This window comes from Anomalospiza imberbis, chromosome 10, assembly GCF_031753505.1.
Source record: "Anomalospiza imberbis isolate Cuckoo-Finch-1a 21T00152 chromosome 10, ASM3175350v1, whole genome shotgun sequence".
Taxonomy (NCBI): Eukaryota; Metazoa; Chordata; class Aves; order Passeriformes; family Viduidae; genus Anomalospiza; species Anomalospiza imberbis.
Window position 1 is genome coordinate 17,806,481 of NC_089690.1, and position 18,061 is coordinate 17,824,541.

The following is an 18,061-nucleotide window of genomic DNA, read 5'->3' on the forward strand; positions in this document are numbered from 1 at the left end:
CTCTGTCTCTGATAGCTGTGCCAAAAGAAGATAATAAGAATAAGGTGATACTTTCTCAGTTGTACTTGCTGAGTCTTCAAGGATTTGTTGGTCAAACGGGGGCCATCTGGGGCAGAGGCCACTCCTGTTGCCTAAATGCAGGGGTGGGATATGTGCAGAACACGGATGTGGAAGGGATGAACACAAGCTTTTCAACAGGCCAGAAAATGTTCACAGATGTACTTTTGCTCGATTCATCCAACTCCAATTTAAATGGTTTTGACTATATTAACAAGACCAGAGCTGCAGTTCTTGCACAAATCACTGTTTCGTCTATGTTATGCGTGTCCTGGCTGCTTCATCTACAGAGTTTGGAGTGGAAAAATGGAAGTTCAAGTTATCTGTGTTCACATCATGCTCCTGACATTGGAGTATGTGAAATTGAAATCACTCTGAATTAAGTGGCTTGTTAGGGCTTGGAGCAAATGGGCAGACCGACTCTTCCAAACACAGAATTCCGGCTTTTTGTGCTCTGAAAGGCTGTGTAGATGTGCTCTCCTGACAGAAGATCTTTTACTGGTTTTATCTTGTAGTCAGTGTTTTTTTATTCTTTGAAGTGTATGCTATATCATCTTAAAAATTAAAGATAATTCTTTGAAACTTCCTTCAAACCCATGTCCTCTATTTCTTTAAGCTGTTTCTGCTTTTGTCTTACCAAGCAATTATCAGATCCGCCTAAATCCCTTAAACATTCTTTGGCAAAGTACTGCCATTGTTTGGAGTTTAGGCTTTTTGGAAACAACAAGACCGAAAGTTCTTCAAACAATTTTGCATCTTTTGTGCGTGTGTGTGTGTGTGTGTGTGTGTGTGTGTGAGAACAAGATGAAGCCTTTTCCTGTCCTCTGTGCAGTAGTAAAAATGTCTCTTTGTCAATGTTAGCCACAGGACACATTGGTATTTGTGGCATTATTGGCGTTTTTTCTTCTGTGTGTCAAATCCCGTTCATCCCTGCCCAGGAGACTTATGAGTAACAAATGAGAGAGGACAATTACATGCTACAGCTCCATAGGCAGATCCTCAGCCACAGCAGTGTTTCTGAGCCTTCAATGCAGGCAAGTCCCTCTGCACCCCCAACTGTCCAGTGAACTCTCTGCAGTTGGAGAAGCCTTAGATTTGGAACTGTGGCACAAGACCTGTGTGCAGCCTTGGGAGCTGAATGCCATCTTTGTAGGACAAACAAGACCCCTATCTGACCAGTGTGTGCATAGAGAAGGAGGGTTAAAAGGTACAGTGTAGGCACACAGTCTGTGGTGGTTGGGAGTGGGGCTGTGGGAGCCTCATCCCCAGTGGGCACAGCTGCGAGGAGCAGGTGAGCAGCACTGACAGCAATGAGCCATGGAGTGCCCAGGTGCACTGACCAACCACCAAGGGAACAGAGGGCACACAGGTGCCATGCATCAACATGAGGGGATAAAAGGCTGGGCTGAAGAACAAGAGGAGTAGATGCTTTCAGCCTGCTGAAGTGGTGTGGTGTTACTCTGTATGGGCAGATGCCTGAAGCCTTCTGATGTGGTATGGTATTACTCTATATGGGTTGAAGCTTTCTGAAATTGTGTAGTGACAGTCTGTGTATTGTGGCCTTCTTGACGGTGACATGTGCTGTGACAGTACATGTCCTTCCCTTGGCAGTAGGAAACATGACAAGGCACTGCAATTTTGGTGCCTCCATAGAATGATGTGTTGGTTGCCTGCTCTGGAAACAGAAGGTGGTGAGGGTGGCAAGTGCAGGGATAAGTGACACACATACCATGATGTGAAACTTCCATGGCAATTAACCCACTGCCTATAATGTGAGAATTATTCACCTCGTTCTATCTTCTGGGTATGAAACCAGTGCAGTGCTTCTAGAGCTCACAGAAGCCTCTGATGTGTAACCTTGTCAGCCTCCTTTACAGCCACCTCTGTTTTTTTGTGTGTGGGGTGTGAAACAGGAATAGGAGAGCCAAAATAACTCCATTCATGGTGAGCCCTGGGCTGTGAAGTATGATTTACACCTCTGAGATAACCAGAGTGCTCCAGGCTAAGCACTGGAGAAGGAAGGGGTGTGGGGAAAGGAGGGCATTACAAAGCACGATAAATTAGGACTTAGCTCAGGCAAAGGACTGTGATGCTGTAGGAAATGGAGTTGGAGAGCTGTTTGTGACAGCAAGACTCAGTTCTACATGCTAATAAGTGCCTTGAACTTTAAAAGTTTTAGCATTGCAAGAAGAGAGGGATTCTTTAATTGTCTTTGGTTTATATTTTTTCTGTCTGGTTACTAGTGTTCTGAATTAACATCACTCATCTGGTGAGCTCACTATGAACCTTCTTGTTCCTTCTTCCTTGCTAGTAAGAAATATGCTAAAACCAATTAGATCCTGTGTCTTGCTTTAGTTTCCCTACTTTTTGCTATTTTTTGTAGCCCTCTGTAACATGTTGCAGCTGATGTGTGTGGGCTGCTTTTAGGGAGGCGTCCACTTTGAATTTAGTTTGAGCATTTTGAGATACTCTATGAAAGGCTTCACTGAAATGCAGGCATGTTGCAGTTTCCACTCAGCCTTTGTGAATTAGTATTGTAGCTCTCTCAGACTAGTTTGCAAGAAGGTCTACTTCTGATTAAACTCTTGCTGAGAAATATTAGTTTCTTCTCTAATTGTGTTTGCCTATGTGTATGTGGCACGTGTTTTTACTGTACTGGGATTTGTCTTCCTCCGAATGCCAAAATTATGACAAACAAGCAGGATCAGCTAGAATGGCAGATATGCGGTGCTGCTCTCATTCTGGTGTAAATCTGGAGTAGGCTGATTTGGTTGTGTGAACTCTGGTGCTTGCTGGTATGTGAGTTACATCTAGGACAGAATCTTCTAGGTATATTTTGACTACTTACAGCTCTGAACTCCAGAAATGAAGCTATTGGCACCTGTGGGGAGCCTAAAATACATATTGGGTGGCCAAGTGTTCCTGCAGCTGTAGGCATTGAGCTTTCTTTGGCTGTAGTTACTAATGCATGGAAAACTTCATGGTGGGGACTGCTGTTGCATTCCAGAAAAAGTTAAGTGTGCCTGAATTAAAGCAAGCCTGGCACTATGTATGTCTCTACCTTGTGTAGTTAGCATGGCAGTTGTTGTGAACTTTTGGCACTTCATCTGTGACATACATACCTGTGTGCATAGACAAAAAGAGCCTGCTATTTAGTAAGGAAATACTTTTCCCATCACAGGATGACATAAAATGACTTTATGGAATTGTTCAAGTACCTCTGGTCTGGATTCAGAGGAGCACACCAGTCTACCCTGAAGTCTTCTGTCAGTCATGTGAGACTTGGAGAGCACATGCTTAAAATTAAATACATGCTGCCATGTTCTCCTGAGCAAGCCTGCTTCCTGAGCTTGGAAACTCAATAAGTGCAGCAGTCCGTACTACAAACTTTAGCAGCTGAAATAGGCTGATTTTTTTTTTTTTTTTTTTTTTTTTTTTTTTTTTGTGTGTGGGATGTGTAATAGCAAATCCTTTGCCATGTTGGTAAGCTTAGTAAATTAATAGAGTCAATACTTCTGGGAATAAGTAAATTTGGGGTGCTTGTTTTGAATCAAATTAATGCGAACCCTGAAAAGACTCTTTTCCTCCATAACAGAATGGCATAGTTAGAGACCTTCCATTATTTTTGGCCATTAAAAAAAAAAAAAAATTGGAAGGCACAGCAAGCCTTGACTGACTACTTCTTGTAGTATAACTGCACATTACCTTCAATTTGTTTTATAAATTCTCAGCAACAGCCTTTTTTTCAGCCTGGGACTGCTGTGTGACGTAGCACATGAAACTGCAGTAAATATCGATGGTAGTGCCCCCTCCCTGCCATATATTTGCTTTCATCTCCCAAGACAAAGGACAACCAAAGGGTTCATGAAGTTAACACAAAGATTACAATATTCTGCCAATTGAGGTCACATGGCTGGGTGTCCTTTTGTGTACAAGAAAATGCTCGATGTATATTCAATAAGTCAAAAGAAAATTGTACTTTCTTCTGGCTCATTTAGAAGCCTGTGGTCAGGCCCAATATGTTTGCTGGGGTAGCTGTCCTTATTTTCTGTCTGGCAAAGCACTCCTTATCTTGTAGTTGCATGCTGATGATGTATCTCCTACCTCTGTGTCTGAAGATGACCAAAATTGGGTGTACTTTTGTTGGCATAAGTGTCAAAAGCTTACGAGTGATCACTTTGTCCTTTGCCTTGAGTCACTGAGGTGTCTCAGTGTGGTAACAGAATCAAACCTGTGTTGAGTTCATGGTGTGGCTACCCAGGCTCACTGTGAGGTGGTTGGATACTGGGGGTTTCGCAGACAGCTCCAAATCTGATTTGGAAAGGACACCCTGTGAGGGGTAATGTGCTCCTGGTCTCCTAACACTGAGCATGGTCTTTGCTTCAGCAGAAAATGTAAGTGCTGTGTGGTCCACAGTGACCTTGATGAACCAATGAGTTCCACAGGAATTTTTTTAGGGGAAGGGGGAAAAATAAATCTGTTTGACATAATGCCAAGACTATTTTTTTCTCCCTCCAAATAAAATAGCTTTAAGTAAAGCTGTATTAGTTTTCTTTTCAGCAGAGCATTTTTACTGAAGAAGTCTTTGAAACTTTTTGATGCACAGAATCATTAGATAATCACATAAATAGCTTGGTCATGCAGTGTCATGTGGTTTTACTTATACAGAGAAGTTCTGTCGAAACCTCTTCTGTCTCTTCTTTCTTCTATCTCTGTGGTATTTGCTGATTCATCCAAACTGCTGTGTATTGAGGGAAGGAGTTAATTGCAGTGGAGTGGTTCTGTCAGAGCCTCACATGGGTCCTCTCATGTTTGCTTATCAGTGCTGATCCTGATGGGCTGGGGGAGAGGGAGTGTAATCTGTCCCCAGCACTGAGCACTCTCAGCCTGGCAGGGCTCCTGGCTTCCACAGGAGCTCTCTAGAAAATGACAGTTCTCATTTTGTGGTCATTTGAAGAGAACTCCCCTGCTGAATGGTGAAATTTGGTTCCAGCCTTGGAACTGTGAGTAAAATGGAAACTGCTTTGCCCCTAACTGACCTCTCAAGTCACTTAAGTATTGAATTTTTTAGGGCTTTTTTTTCCTTTTATTTTTAGGAAAGGAGGGGAAAAAGAAAAATGTGTTTTTCTAACTTTCAGCTGTATGCTTTGATCCTCTATCCTTCTGTGTGTACATTTGTTTCATTGCTGCAAGATCGGGATGTGGAGGATATTAGCCAATTTTTTTCTCCAGCTTTATATTGGTGTCAACTCAGATGCACAGCTCATCTGAGGAGAGTGAAAATAATTTAAATTTGGTACAAGGAGGTTACTCATAGCAACCAACTTTAGGCCCTGAGCAGAGTGGGCTGGTGAGGGGCAAGGCTGAAGCTCTCACTTGATCTTCTTTGTGGCTCTATAGGATAAACACACTAAATCCAAATTCACATCTCTAGGTGGGTTCTAAACTTAAATATATCCCTCCTGGTAGACACGTAGAGGTTTTATTTCATAAATCTTCATTTATATCAGCATTTCAATCATTATTTGTATTTAATACAATGCTTTAAAAATGATCTGTATCCTGCACCTGTGACATGCTTTTGGCTGCTTTGTTATACACAGTTACTATACCACCACATAGACAGCTGTAAATCAATGAGTTTAATCAAAAAGGCAAACAAGCAACTCTGCATTAAAAAGTTCTCAGGGATTTTAAGTTTTTCAGCTGCTCATTCTTGAAACTGACTGCAGTCAATATTAAATGGTCCTAATCTCAGAAGTGCATATTAGAAGCAGTGATGTGTTCATTGGAGTGTTTGGTGTTTTAAGCTTATTACAAAAAATGTAGTCAGGATGTTATACCAGCTCTGAATTACACCATTGTGCCATGCAGAAAATAACTTCCTTTAGCTGAAGAGAATGAGCTGGATAGGATAAATGGGAGGCATCACACAGGTATTACCCATGACTTGTGTCTCCCTGCACAATTGCACTGGAAGAAAGAATAAACATCCCAATGCTTCTAATCATATTCTCAGCCACTTTCAAGAGCTGTTTAAACAACAGGTTTCTCTTTCAGTTGTGTGTTTATGTCCTGGCATGACTTGTGATTAAAATTTATACACTCTGTAAAGAAGAGGTGTTTTGACTGGATGGGACTTTTGCCTCTTTGTGTGTGTCCATGGGATTTCAGTTTCGTGCTTCCACAGTTCTACTGGTTAGTTCTCTTCTCTCAGATTGGAGCTGCTTCAGGTCCTCTCCTGGAATGAAGAGATTTTGGCAAACATTGGTTATTTGTGCCAGAGCTGCTTGTGTTGCTGTTTTGGCTTCCCTGTGGAGGTTTAAATCTCTGCCCTCCATCCTGCTCAAGCACTGAGCAGCTCCTGGGAAAGCTGCACTGCAGGACTCGGGGCCCTCAGTGCCACCTTTTCACCATCAGGTGTGATGAAGCTTGGACTGGTTGTCTTGATTATTCAGTCAATTAATTCGATTTGATTATCCTGATTTCTTATTGTCACCTGATTACTTGCCAGACTTAGCTGTGCACAATGGAGCCATGTGCAAATCAAAAGACAATTGGGCCCATTTTGTTTGTATTTTTTTGGCTGATAAAACGTTTTTTTCTCCCCTCTCTTTTGATTTAAACTTTGAAAATTTCTATTGGAATGGACAGGGTGACCACAGGAGAGGTTATCTCTGTCTTACTCTTATGCTGTATTTAGCAGACACTTGGTCTTTTTCGCAATACTTGGTACTTTTCAGAGAGACAATAAGCAGGGTTATGTGTGCCAGACAGCATGAGGATTTCAAATCCAGAACACTTGGCACTTCAGTTAATGCAGTATGACTGAGGGAGGAATTTGATCTGTGAGTTTTAGTTTTGAATCTCTCAGTTCTGTTGCTGACCATTAAATTTGCCTCAGCATCGACCAAAAATGCCATCCATTATAAGTACCATCCATTATAAATACCTATTAGAGGAACAGAAAAAAAAACTGACTCCATGTCCATTTCCATTTTAGTTGGGATCTCCCTCTTGCACACACTCACATCTATTGCAAATCAGTCTTCCTTTCCTGAAGTCAACATTGCATCCTCATTTCACCAGCTGAGGATCTGTCCAGTGCTGTTTATTTTTATAAGACATTTCCTTCACTTCCATTGAGTTAACTGTTTTGTACATGGAGTACTCTAAACTGTATGTGGCTTTTGTGGAAGGAAAAAAGGAAAATATTAGATATTTATTTACTTCTATTTTCCATAAATTCCTGCAAAAACAACTTGCTTATTTACTTGTTTTTAATGTGAGTCTCAACTCTTCCTTCTTTCCTTCATCCCTAATTAATTTTTCAGTCAGAAAATAGGACACCTGTTAGCCAACTGTGAGCTGAATTTCTATAATTTACAGAAAGACTGGTCATAAAGTGTTTAAAGCTCTGGGTTCTTGGGTACCACCCAGTGCAGAACAGATTAATTTCACGGTGTTTTTCTGCATTTGCACAAATTAAAATATGAGAATCTGTACTTTGTTTCTTTGAACTTCTTGAATTAAATTTCTTCAATTTGTTTTGAGCTTGGGTTTGGACACTCAGCATTTTCAAAAGTCTCCAGATTCCAAGTTCAATGCCAGTTGGATGTGCAGGCCTCTTTCTCTGCCTGTATCCCATTAGTTTCTGATGCAAAAGCATTAATTTCTGTAGCCTTTGTTCCTCACCAGTTTTCTCTGCTTGGTCATTACCCATGTTTGCATGTTTCAGCCCTAGTGCTCCTATGCTACATGTTATTGCTGGATGAAATGCTGATCTCTGGGACTTTAAATTCTTGTTCACTCCTACCTCAAACAGTGCTGGTGCTTCGTGTTGGAATTGGTGTTTGAACAGACAGAGCTGTGGCTTCAGGGATCTCTCTTGGTTGTTTGGGGAAAACTGCTTTGATTAACAATTCCCAGTGATTCAGTGATGTAATGTAATTCAGTCATGCTTAAATTTAGCCAAACCAGTCCAGATCTTTTGGGATTGTTTTTTTTTTTAATTCTCTTCTCTCCTTGCAGTGAGAGTGGATAGGAGTGTCCCTCCCCCTTGGCCCTTGTAGGATGTTGCCATGAAAACAATACCTTTCAAACCTGCTGAAATATGGAAAACCCACAAATGGAAAACTTTTGGGCCAGAAAAAAAATAGCTGTAACAATAGTTTGGTAACTCAGAACTTATTGAATCACATCTCCCTCTAGGGTTTAGATGTCCCTGGATGGGGTCAGGCTGCCAATTGATGACTTTGCCTGTAGCAAGTTTGGCCATTTATAAAATGTTTCCTTGCAGTTCCCATGATCTTTTTACATGCAAGAAACTGTTCTGAGTTAAAGCATCTCCTCATTGCTGGCACTGTACAGGAGTTAACCTGATCATCATCTTGATGACTGAACTGCAGCTTTTGGGTTTTCCACAAAATTTTGCCATTGAGTGTGGTTTTGTTGGTGGTGTGGGTTTTTTTTTTCCTCCCTATTTTTTTTTTTCTACTTTGGTAAATTTAGATGGGTCTTCTACTCAGAACTTAGCAGTTCAGTCAGAACTGCTCAGGTTGGGCTGAGGGTTAGCATTAATCCTCTTTGGTTAATGAAGTGAAATAGGAGCTTTCCTGAAGGCATTTATACTGAATTATATAAATATTTATTTTAAGACTGGTGTATCAGCTTCTGGTGTATCTCTGCCCACTGACCAGGTAGGCTAACATTTATTTACTTTATCAACTTAATAGGAAGGCATTTTACATATGAAAGAGCAAGGAGTAGTATGTAACACTTAGAAGAGCAGATTAGTTTTGTCTGAGATTTCTTCATAGTCATAATTTCTTTATATACTAAACTGAATAGATCCAGCAATTAATTGGGGAATTAGTCTGGTTTTCTGTTCTGAGATGTGGATCATTGGTTTGTAGGTACTCAGTTCTTGAGGGCTGACAGTGCATCTTTACTACAGGAGGATAGTTTACTAAATATCTGGTAGCTGTTGCCTAGTTTCATGCCACTTCATTCCACCATAATTCGACAAACTGCAGAATATTATGAACTTATTACCTGTTTTGTTGAAATAGAACTGAGTCAATGGTGTGATCAAGGCCAAAGAAGGTAACAATCTGAATTGGCTGTTGCTACCTGCTGGCATAAATCCCTTGCATAGATCAGCCCTGGGGTGCCTAGACTAAATAAAGATGAGTTGGACATGACTTATATTTCAGAAACATTTCTGTTCTGAAATTGGGAAGCAATTCTTTTGTTCTTGCTGCCTGCCCTTTAAAAAATCACTTCAATTACACTGCTCTTCTTGTATTAATAAAGAGTGCAAAGGTAGAGGCACAGTAGTACCTGGCAGGATTTTGCAGACTCCAGAAACAGACAGTTTGCCTTTCCTGATTTATTCCACAAATGAGGGCTAATCTACAATGGTGCGGTTTTTTTCCACGGACTGTGCCTAACTCACATATACAACTTTTCCATTCTAGAGCTAATTTGTTTCGGTTGAGTAACTCATCAACATTAAGTAACAATAAGAATCACATTTCCAGGAACACTTTCCTTGTTACAGAAAATTGGAATCAACTGTGGAAGTGTGGTTACTGAATCGACTTACTTTTTACAGAGTGTGGTTTTTTTTAAAGACAGAGCTTCCTCCTGTAATACAAAGTCTTTTAAATACAGCTGATTGGGTGATTGGACTACAGTTGTAAAATTTTAGACTTCTTTGAATGCAAAGTTTCATTGCTTTCTAATTTTAATAGAAAGATTTGCATCTTCTGAAAACCTCCCCAGTATGAGGGGCAGTTCTGCTGACAGAAAATTTTAAGAAAACTCTTCTCTGGAATATTTTAAGAAAATATTAGAGAAGTGTTTGCTCTGGGTGGAGCTCTGAAAATCCCTCCAGTTTCACACTTGCTGTGAGCCATGCAATCTGTTTAGTCCTTTTGTGTTACACAGGACTGCAGCTTGTTTCAGTTACAAAAGTTTTGTTTACCCTGACTGGGCTTCAACCTTCAATTTAGGGGCAGATTCTGCTGCTGCAGAACCATGTACAGTGCCCCTCTCCCTGAAAATCAGCCTTGACTTACTTTTTCATCCTCTAAGGATCTGGCTAGTGTCTACCACCTGCTATTCCTTCTGTACCAAAGAGAAATTTCAGCCCTTCCCCTTTTGTGCCTATTTTCTTCTCACTCTCTGTGCCAGAGGATGCATCTTCTGCTGGTTTTTTTTTTTTTTTTTGGGTTTTTTTTTTTTTTTTTTTTGTTCCCTCAGTCTCCTCTTTTCCTCAGTTACTGCTGGCCTGTCTCTGAGGAGGATGCAAGGATGTATGTCTTGAGGTCTGAGTTTTGGGCTGTTTGATCACTCTTGGGTAAATGATTTCTGCATATTCTCCCTTTTCGGTCTCTCTTGAGACTCTTCTGCTGCAGTTCTGCTTTGATTTCACACTCTGTCCGTTTACAGTCAGGCAAGATTCCAGTAAAATAAATGGATTCCCCGATGCACTGTGGGACATGTTTCTTTTGAATGGTGTCATGTTCTTTGTGACTTGTTTTTTCATTACTCAGAAAAGAGGGAGAAAGGTGAAGACCTTGGGCTTTTACATTTCTCAGTTGTCTCCTTGCTTTTCTTTTTAACTTTCACTTCTTGTCTTTCATCATTCTACCACCCAAATGTGCTTGGGTCAAAACTAAATGTTTCACCCTTTCACTGTTTTACATTCAGGCTTTGCTGCAGAATCCACAGTTCAGCACATCAACCTCATGGCAGAGGAAAGCAGGTATTGAGGAACAAAAGAGCCTAATCACTTTTTTCTTTTTTCCCCCTTGCTTTGACTGTCTAATGTTGTTAGTTTACTTACCACAAGAATATACAAGTGAGAAGCTTATTGACCCACTGAGGCCTGCCCTTATTAACCCAGAAAAAATCTAATCAACCAATCCATCACCACTGTGAACTAACAAGTTCAATTGGTGGCTGCAGTTTCTGGTTTCTTTCACAAACATGGATCCAAGGCTCTTTGAACTGACCATCATTGTTTACTTTCCTTGCTGAGTGTGTTCATTTGTTGCTCAACTCAGCTGTGTGATGGGTGGATAAATTTTGTCTGATCCTTGCTACAGCCTCATGTTTAACTTTGTGCTGCCTTCTTTTTGGCACCAACTTAATTCAAAGAGTTGAGTGATATCAACTTGTCAACTTCCTTTAGTGCACATGTACCATTTTGTTCACACAGGCAGAGAAGCCTTGTTCATTTCTGGAGCTGACTTTGGTACATGCAGATATAAAACCTCACTACAGAGTTCCCTGACTTGAGCACACTTGTGAATCCACTTTTAGCCTGGCAAATGTGGTCAGCTACAGTGCTAGGCAGCACAGAAAAGGAGCACAGTGACTTTGTAGCAGCTCTTGTCTTGGGCTCTCTGTGCTAATCCAGTCAAATCAGGCTTGAACATTGACATTTCTGTCTGAGACAGTCACCTGTGTTGTGCTCAGCCCATCAGCCATAGCTCCAGGGAAGCTGCAGTTCAAAAAACCCTGTCATTTTTCCTGGTTTCCTCTGTTCATTCCACAATGACCAACACCGTCCTTATTTACAGAGCCTAAAGGAATTGTGTTTACTGGGGGAGTTTGTGACACAATAGAGAGTGTTAAATCCCAAGGAATGGTTTACAGTGGAGAGAAGGACTGTGTAGCTTTAACTGTTACAGCTCTGCTTTCATGGGACTGTTTTTTCAGGAGTGTCATTAGCCTGAAATTAATGTAATGATAGCAGGTCCTGCTGCTCTGACTGGCTGTATGGATGCACTGTGGATCTCAGGCTGCATTGCAGCTGGAGTCGAGGGAATCTTGTTGGGCAGAGAGAAGAAATCATAATTAATTAAAAAGAAAAAAAAAGAAACAAGGCAAGAAAGAGCAAATGTAGACCAGCAGTTTTCCTGGGCACTGTAGGTTTCCAATACTGCCCAAGAACAGTCACACCTTATCTGTTCTCACATCTGGGCCAAACCTTTAGTTCATGTGGAAAGGGTACAGCTGCACAATGCCAAAGCAGCAAGTGAGGCTCCAACTCCCCAATTTTCCTTTTACTGGTTACTGTGCATTGCATGTCATGTACTCCAGGCAATGTGTTTCCTATTTGCATAGCTGTTTGTTTTAAACAATCCTATCTCAGAGCAACAATGTGTATTTGCTTTTTAAATATTTGTTTTGATATGTTTCCCAATTTCTGGTCCTGGCACATCAAACTCAATAGAATACACTCTGGTTTTGGGAAGACTAAATCAGCCAGTGATGTAATCTTTGTAACTGATGTCTCTCTTTGCTTCATGGCTTGACTAAGTTTGCTTTTTTTATTTTATCTCTCATAAATTCAACAACAAAGGCTAGACAGTAAAAGTTAGAGATTTCAGGCACACCCTGTGTTTTAAATTTGCAAGAAAATCATCTAAGCGACTGAGCTAGGATATAAGTCAGTAAGAAACAGAGCTAAGACAAACAACCACTAGACTCAATGCCTGTCAGTCGGCAGAGGTATGTGAATCTTTAATGTGGAAAGAGATTGTTGCTTTAAATTCACTATGAATATTGTGTTAGCAGGAATACCCCTTATCCTGGTGCTGCACACCATGGCTGGCAGCCAGGGTACAGTAAGATGAGGAAGCTGTCCTCACTGCTGGATGACTGCTTTGAATTTGATGTGTCACTTGTTACTGTCCAGTGGCAGTCAAGCTTTGGTGCTGGCAGGTCACCTCCTGGGTGGTTATTCTGTATTGTTGCCACTGACTTTACAGCTGACACTTGCAAACCTTCTGGTGAGCCCTGACAGAAAAGCTGAGGGGGTATCAAAAGTCCTGTGCAAAGCAAAACCTTCAAGAAACTTCAAAGCTGTACAAACAGGAAAATTATTATTTTGCTAATTACTTTTGTTAATTTGCTCATTTTTGAGAAATCAGTTTAGGCAGCTCACTTTAATTAATTTTCAATCCCCTCCCACTGCTGGCACACTGCAGCATAGGGATCTTAGTGTCAGTCAGGATCCATCTGAAGACAGCATGATCTTCCTCACTACTGAACCATTTATTTATGTAAGAACCACTCTGCTATTGGAGATGTGGACTTAACCTTTTTCTGGTTCCAGAAAACAGACCCAGATCAAGAGAGTGAAGGTAATAAAGTATTTTCCTACTACAAATGTTATTTCCTCTGAAATATCATCTCATTCAATTTATTCATTTGTAACTGTTATGCCTATACACACATGTGAGAAGCAGAACAGTCTTTTTTTTTTTTTCTGCAAGGAGAAAATACCATCTTTTTTAGCAGTGTACAAGTTCTGTGATGCTTTGAGTGGTATTTTGGCCTATGATTTTATGGGAAATGATGGAAAATAGCTAAAAATATTTAAGGAAAAACAACAGCAGACAAATAACACTCAACAATATGGCTTTTCTAATTATCTGGAATTCAAAAGAACAGATGTCAAAAAATAACTTTTCCTTTATTCTTATAAAACCCCTAATTTCTAACTCTCTTCAAAAACCTAAGTGAAACAATAGTACTGAGGCCAGCAGTCAACCAAACACATTTATTTAAATGCCCTAAGTTTAGTGGAGATTGAGACACTGTGAAAGGAGACCTGAGTTGAGCCACCATGGTAAGGGTGGAGGAGCAGTATCTGGGTGCAGTGGCAGTGCAGGGGCTCTTTAGTGGTGTTTGAACAGACACTCTGAGTAGATGTCATTGTCACACATTCAACATTTTGCTTTGTGCTGCTGGAAGCTCATCTATGAAAAATGCAAGCCCTTTATGTTGCTCTGACCCCAGTAATGATTAAGGTAAACACTTTCAAAGTCATAGGTGAATGGCCACATGTGGCTTCTGTTGACTTTAGCGGAGCCTCTGCGTGAGCTTCTGTGTTCAGTGTTTGGTTTGTCTGTGAGAGTATAGAATCTTGCCTGTTCTGCTTCATCTTGGGCTGCAGACCACAAAAAATTTTTGAAGTAGTGGCCTAAGAAAAAGCCACAGAAACGTATTACTAAGTTGCAACAATATTCAAGGACAAGCAAAGAGACGATATGACAGATGGAAATGAAAGCAGAAAAAGGAATGTGGTCTGGAGACCAAGTATGTTGTGTAAATTTAGCCCACAATGGAAATTTTAAGTTCAAGCAATTGCACCAATCCCATCATCTGCAAAGCTTGGTTAAAACTTTTGATATAATTCCAGTGGTATTTGTATCAAAAGGTTGATTTTAATCCTAGCAGCATTTTTCCATAATGAAACAAAAAAAAATACAGAAAATAACAAGGGATTTATAGTTATGTTTGACATTGACAAAAAACCCCAGTGCAGATTTGCTGATCCTTGCCCTGGATATCCATGAAGTCTGTGAGTTCTTGTTAAATGGGACCCACAACAGCTCACATTCCCTCCCCTGTACCCCCCCTTTTGTTGTTGCCAGCTTTGAAAACAAATTCCTGAGCTATGTGGTCAAAAATCTTTTGAGTAGCCCATATACCACAGGTGTAACTCAAGAATGACTTTAGTGTGCTTCCTAACCCTTCTCCATCTGCTCCTGGCACCTGATTTATTACAGCACACAGGTCAGACTTGTCTCTGCTGCTTGACTGGTCATAAACTCCTTTTTGTCTGAGGAAGAGGGGATAGTATTAGCACTCAATAAATCATAAAGTGAAAGAGGAGTAGGAGTAACAATATCACAGATTTTAGTCTGGCTTTGAAACCCCATGTTGGCAGTAGAATTACAAGCATTTTGGCCAGAGGAATCTGAGGCCACCTTGGATCCTGAGGTTCCCTGAACCTTGGTTAACTTCACTTGGATGTGGGTTGCACACTCCACTGGTGCTCTCAGAACAGAGGAAGGAGTGGAGTATTTGGAAGTTGCATCTCCCCTTCCAAAAAGAGCAGCTGCTGCTGCAGTGTGTTTAGATAGCGAGGTTGGCTTTGCCACAAATGGCCCTCAAGCTTCTGGTGACCCAAGCTGTCAACACTTCTCTGGGAATTCAGGATGGGATTTTCTGAAGAGCCCTGCAGAGGCCCAACTCTGTTCCCCTGAAGACTGGTGGTGATACTTCTATTGATTTTTATTGGAAGTGCTGCTTCAGAGGCAGAAAAATCCTAGTGTCTTTGTGGTTTTAGTGGACAAAATAGAGGTGTAAAATGCTGGTGTTTAATCTCACATTTCCTTTTGCTTTGGTGCTCTGGTGAGTTGTTTATTTTCAACCTTTTCCTCACTGGAGGAGTAACTGGGAGTTTTTTCTCAAGCTGTCATGGCACAAGCTGAATAAATAAGCTGCAGAGAGCTTCATCCTGAGCATGTTTTTTCACAGTGCAGAAGAAAACGGTAGACTTGGGATCAGATCCAAAGTGGAGGGAAGTCAATGAAAGCATTTTTGTTGGCTCTCATAAAAAGTGAAAAGCTTCCTGTACAAAAGATTCCACCAAAATCATTAGTTTTGCTTAGCATCACACTTTCCTGTAGTGTATTAAAATCAGGAAATTATAATGATTTTTGAATGATGGAAAGGGGTCAAGTCCAGCAATTAATTTTTCAGTCCGTCCTCATTCCTACTAAAGAGTGGAAGAATTGCACTACTCTTCAGTGTGAAGTTTGAAGACTGAAGGGTGGGTAACAGGATTGAGATGATGATACTTAACAAGACTCTGAGATGTGACTGGATGCTATTAATTCTGCTTGTTGGGCTGGATGGTTACATCAAGCTCAAATAGCTGAACTGACTGGCTGTGTTCTTAAAAACAGACATAAACAACCCAAAACACAAGTTCCAATATGTGGCTGAGAAAGGGTTTGACCTATCTGTTTAATACTCTTTTCCCTAAGGTATTTAGTAGCATTTGTAGACAGATATTATGTATCATGATAAATTGTAAAGATGGGCAGGATTGCTCTTCAAGGCTAAAAAATGAGCTTGCAAATATCATCCTGTGGTTCTGTGTGCACTGAGGCCATGCCTTGGGAGGCAGAGGAGTAAGTTCTCTTTCTGATATTCTGGTAATCTTACCAGCGCTTAAAAGAGTTTGTTCCAAATCCTGGCTCTACTTGTGCCCAGATTTTCTTCTGTTGATTTTGATGATAAAAAGAGGAAGCTGTGAATTTTATCTTAGTGGCTTATAGATGTGCTGAGTATTAACTGAAAGGAGGGAAAAAATTTAGGAACAAATAGTTATTTGTAATAGGCAATTCAGAGCTTTGCTGTTTTTAAGGGTTAAACTATTTTCCAAACCAGCAGCAGGATTTTAAGTGCCTCACTTGCCTGTCAAGGTCTATCAGCAGAGAACTGTTTTCTCTAAATTAACAGTTTGTGCTGAATGGTACAACTGTGTCTCCTGGAGAGCGGCTCTGAAAGGCAGAGGCCAATCTGCACCAGTGAGTTGCAGGGCATGAGAGTCTGAAACAGCCCATGTTCTTAACTGATGCCCTGGAGTTGTGGTAAAGGCTGTTCTCCTGTAAGCCTGGGTGCTTTGGGATTTTCTTGGTGTCTTACACACAGAACCAAGCCTGATGTAGTAATAGTAGCTAACAAAATACCACCACCACCACTAAACCCTCTTGTAATGTCCACTATGTTCTCTGTTTCCTTAAGTATGAGGTGGAACAGGCTCATTTTCTTCCACAACTGGAATTTAGACATTGCTTCTCTGGCAAGAGAACTTGTGAAGGTACCAGAGCTGAATTCTGTCAGATTATAGTGTGTGCTCTCATCTAATGGAACTAAGACTTTTTGAAGCTGCTACAACACGGTTGCAAGCTTTTGTATAGATTTAAACACAGGTGTAATTTAAATCAATATATCAGATCCCACTGGAAATGTGGTTTGGAAGTTCTATTAAAATTTCCAAAGGAAGCGTCCCCATGGTCACTTTGCTACTTGCTGGAAGTGATTAGCAGTTGCACCCCAAATAAGTGGGGTGGGTACTGCAAGATCCTGTGGGAGGAAAGGCAAAATGTAGGAACCAATCAGGCTTTACAATTCAGATGATGAAAAAATCTGTGTCACAGTAAATATCCATTTACTGTGGACAATATGATCTAATTTTTGCCAAACACAGACACTGGTAGATTTTTTTAAGTGATCAGAAATATGTATCTCAAAAACCCCAATCAAACAAATAAAAACCCCAGGCCATCCAGAGTACTTTGATTAGTTCACTCTCCTGTCTCTCCTGTTTTACATAAAACTTCTGTGTGTACTTCCATGGCTGATGGGGAGTTAGCTCCTCTGAGAAGGGGAAAGGAAACTTTCAGAGGCACGGAGATGATGAATGTTTTAAATTTGAGTAGCTCTGCGAAAGGTATGCTAAGACAACTTTATAAACCATGTATTCAAGGGGATTGCAACATATCATGAATTTAGATAATCTAGGGTAACCATGGATTACAGTGCTAAATGTCTGGGAAAAGTGGAAAAAAGGCAGCAGGGGAAAAGAAAAAAATCTGTGTTCTGACTAATCAGTCCATCAGCCGCTGCACTTGTGTGGTGTGCCATGCAACCACACTCTTCCCAGGCAAAGAGACTCTCACATGACATGAGATATGCCCAGGGTCATAAATCCTAGCAGTCACATTATACACCAAAACAAGAGATAAATGCATGTTTTATGTATCTTGCTGTAGCCTGGAGTTACAGTTGTTCTGTCTTTTACTGCAGAGTGTCTCACTTCAGCCTTTCCCAGCCCCATCTCCTACATGACTGATTGGTACAGATTTAGAGTAGTAATGAATATCTTCTTAGGTAAATGGTGAGATCTGTTCAGGCTGCCAGAGAAATTGTACACATACACCCATGGAATAAATGGGCTGGCATATAGATACCCTTGGCTACAATGAAATATTTAATATTTTTTGTCCTCTTCCCTTTCATCTGGACACAAAGGTTCAGTGATTTTTTTTTTTCTTTGGTTGTTTTTTTCTCAAGGATAGCAGTACTGTGGCTGAGTCAGGCAATGAACAATATCTGTGAAAGCTGC

The 18,061-nt window shown here is 40.7% G+C and overlaps 1 long non-coding RNA gene across 1 annotated transcript in view; it reads left to right on the forward strand.

Moving 5' to 3' along the window:
• Window positions 1-1,491: 1,491 nt before the first annotated feature.
• Window positions 1,492-18,061, forward strand: part of LOC137479575 (uncharacterized) — a 335,528-nt gene continuing 318,958 nt past the window's right edge. The window contains exon 1 of the long non-coding RNA XR_011002352.1: window positions 1,492-1,551. This is a non-coding gene — a long non-coding RNA (uncharacterized lncRNA). The remainder of the gene's footprint in view (window positions 1,552-18,061) is intronic.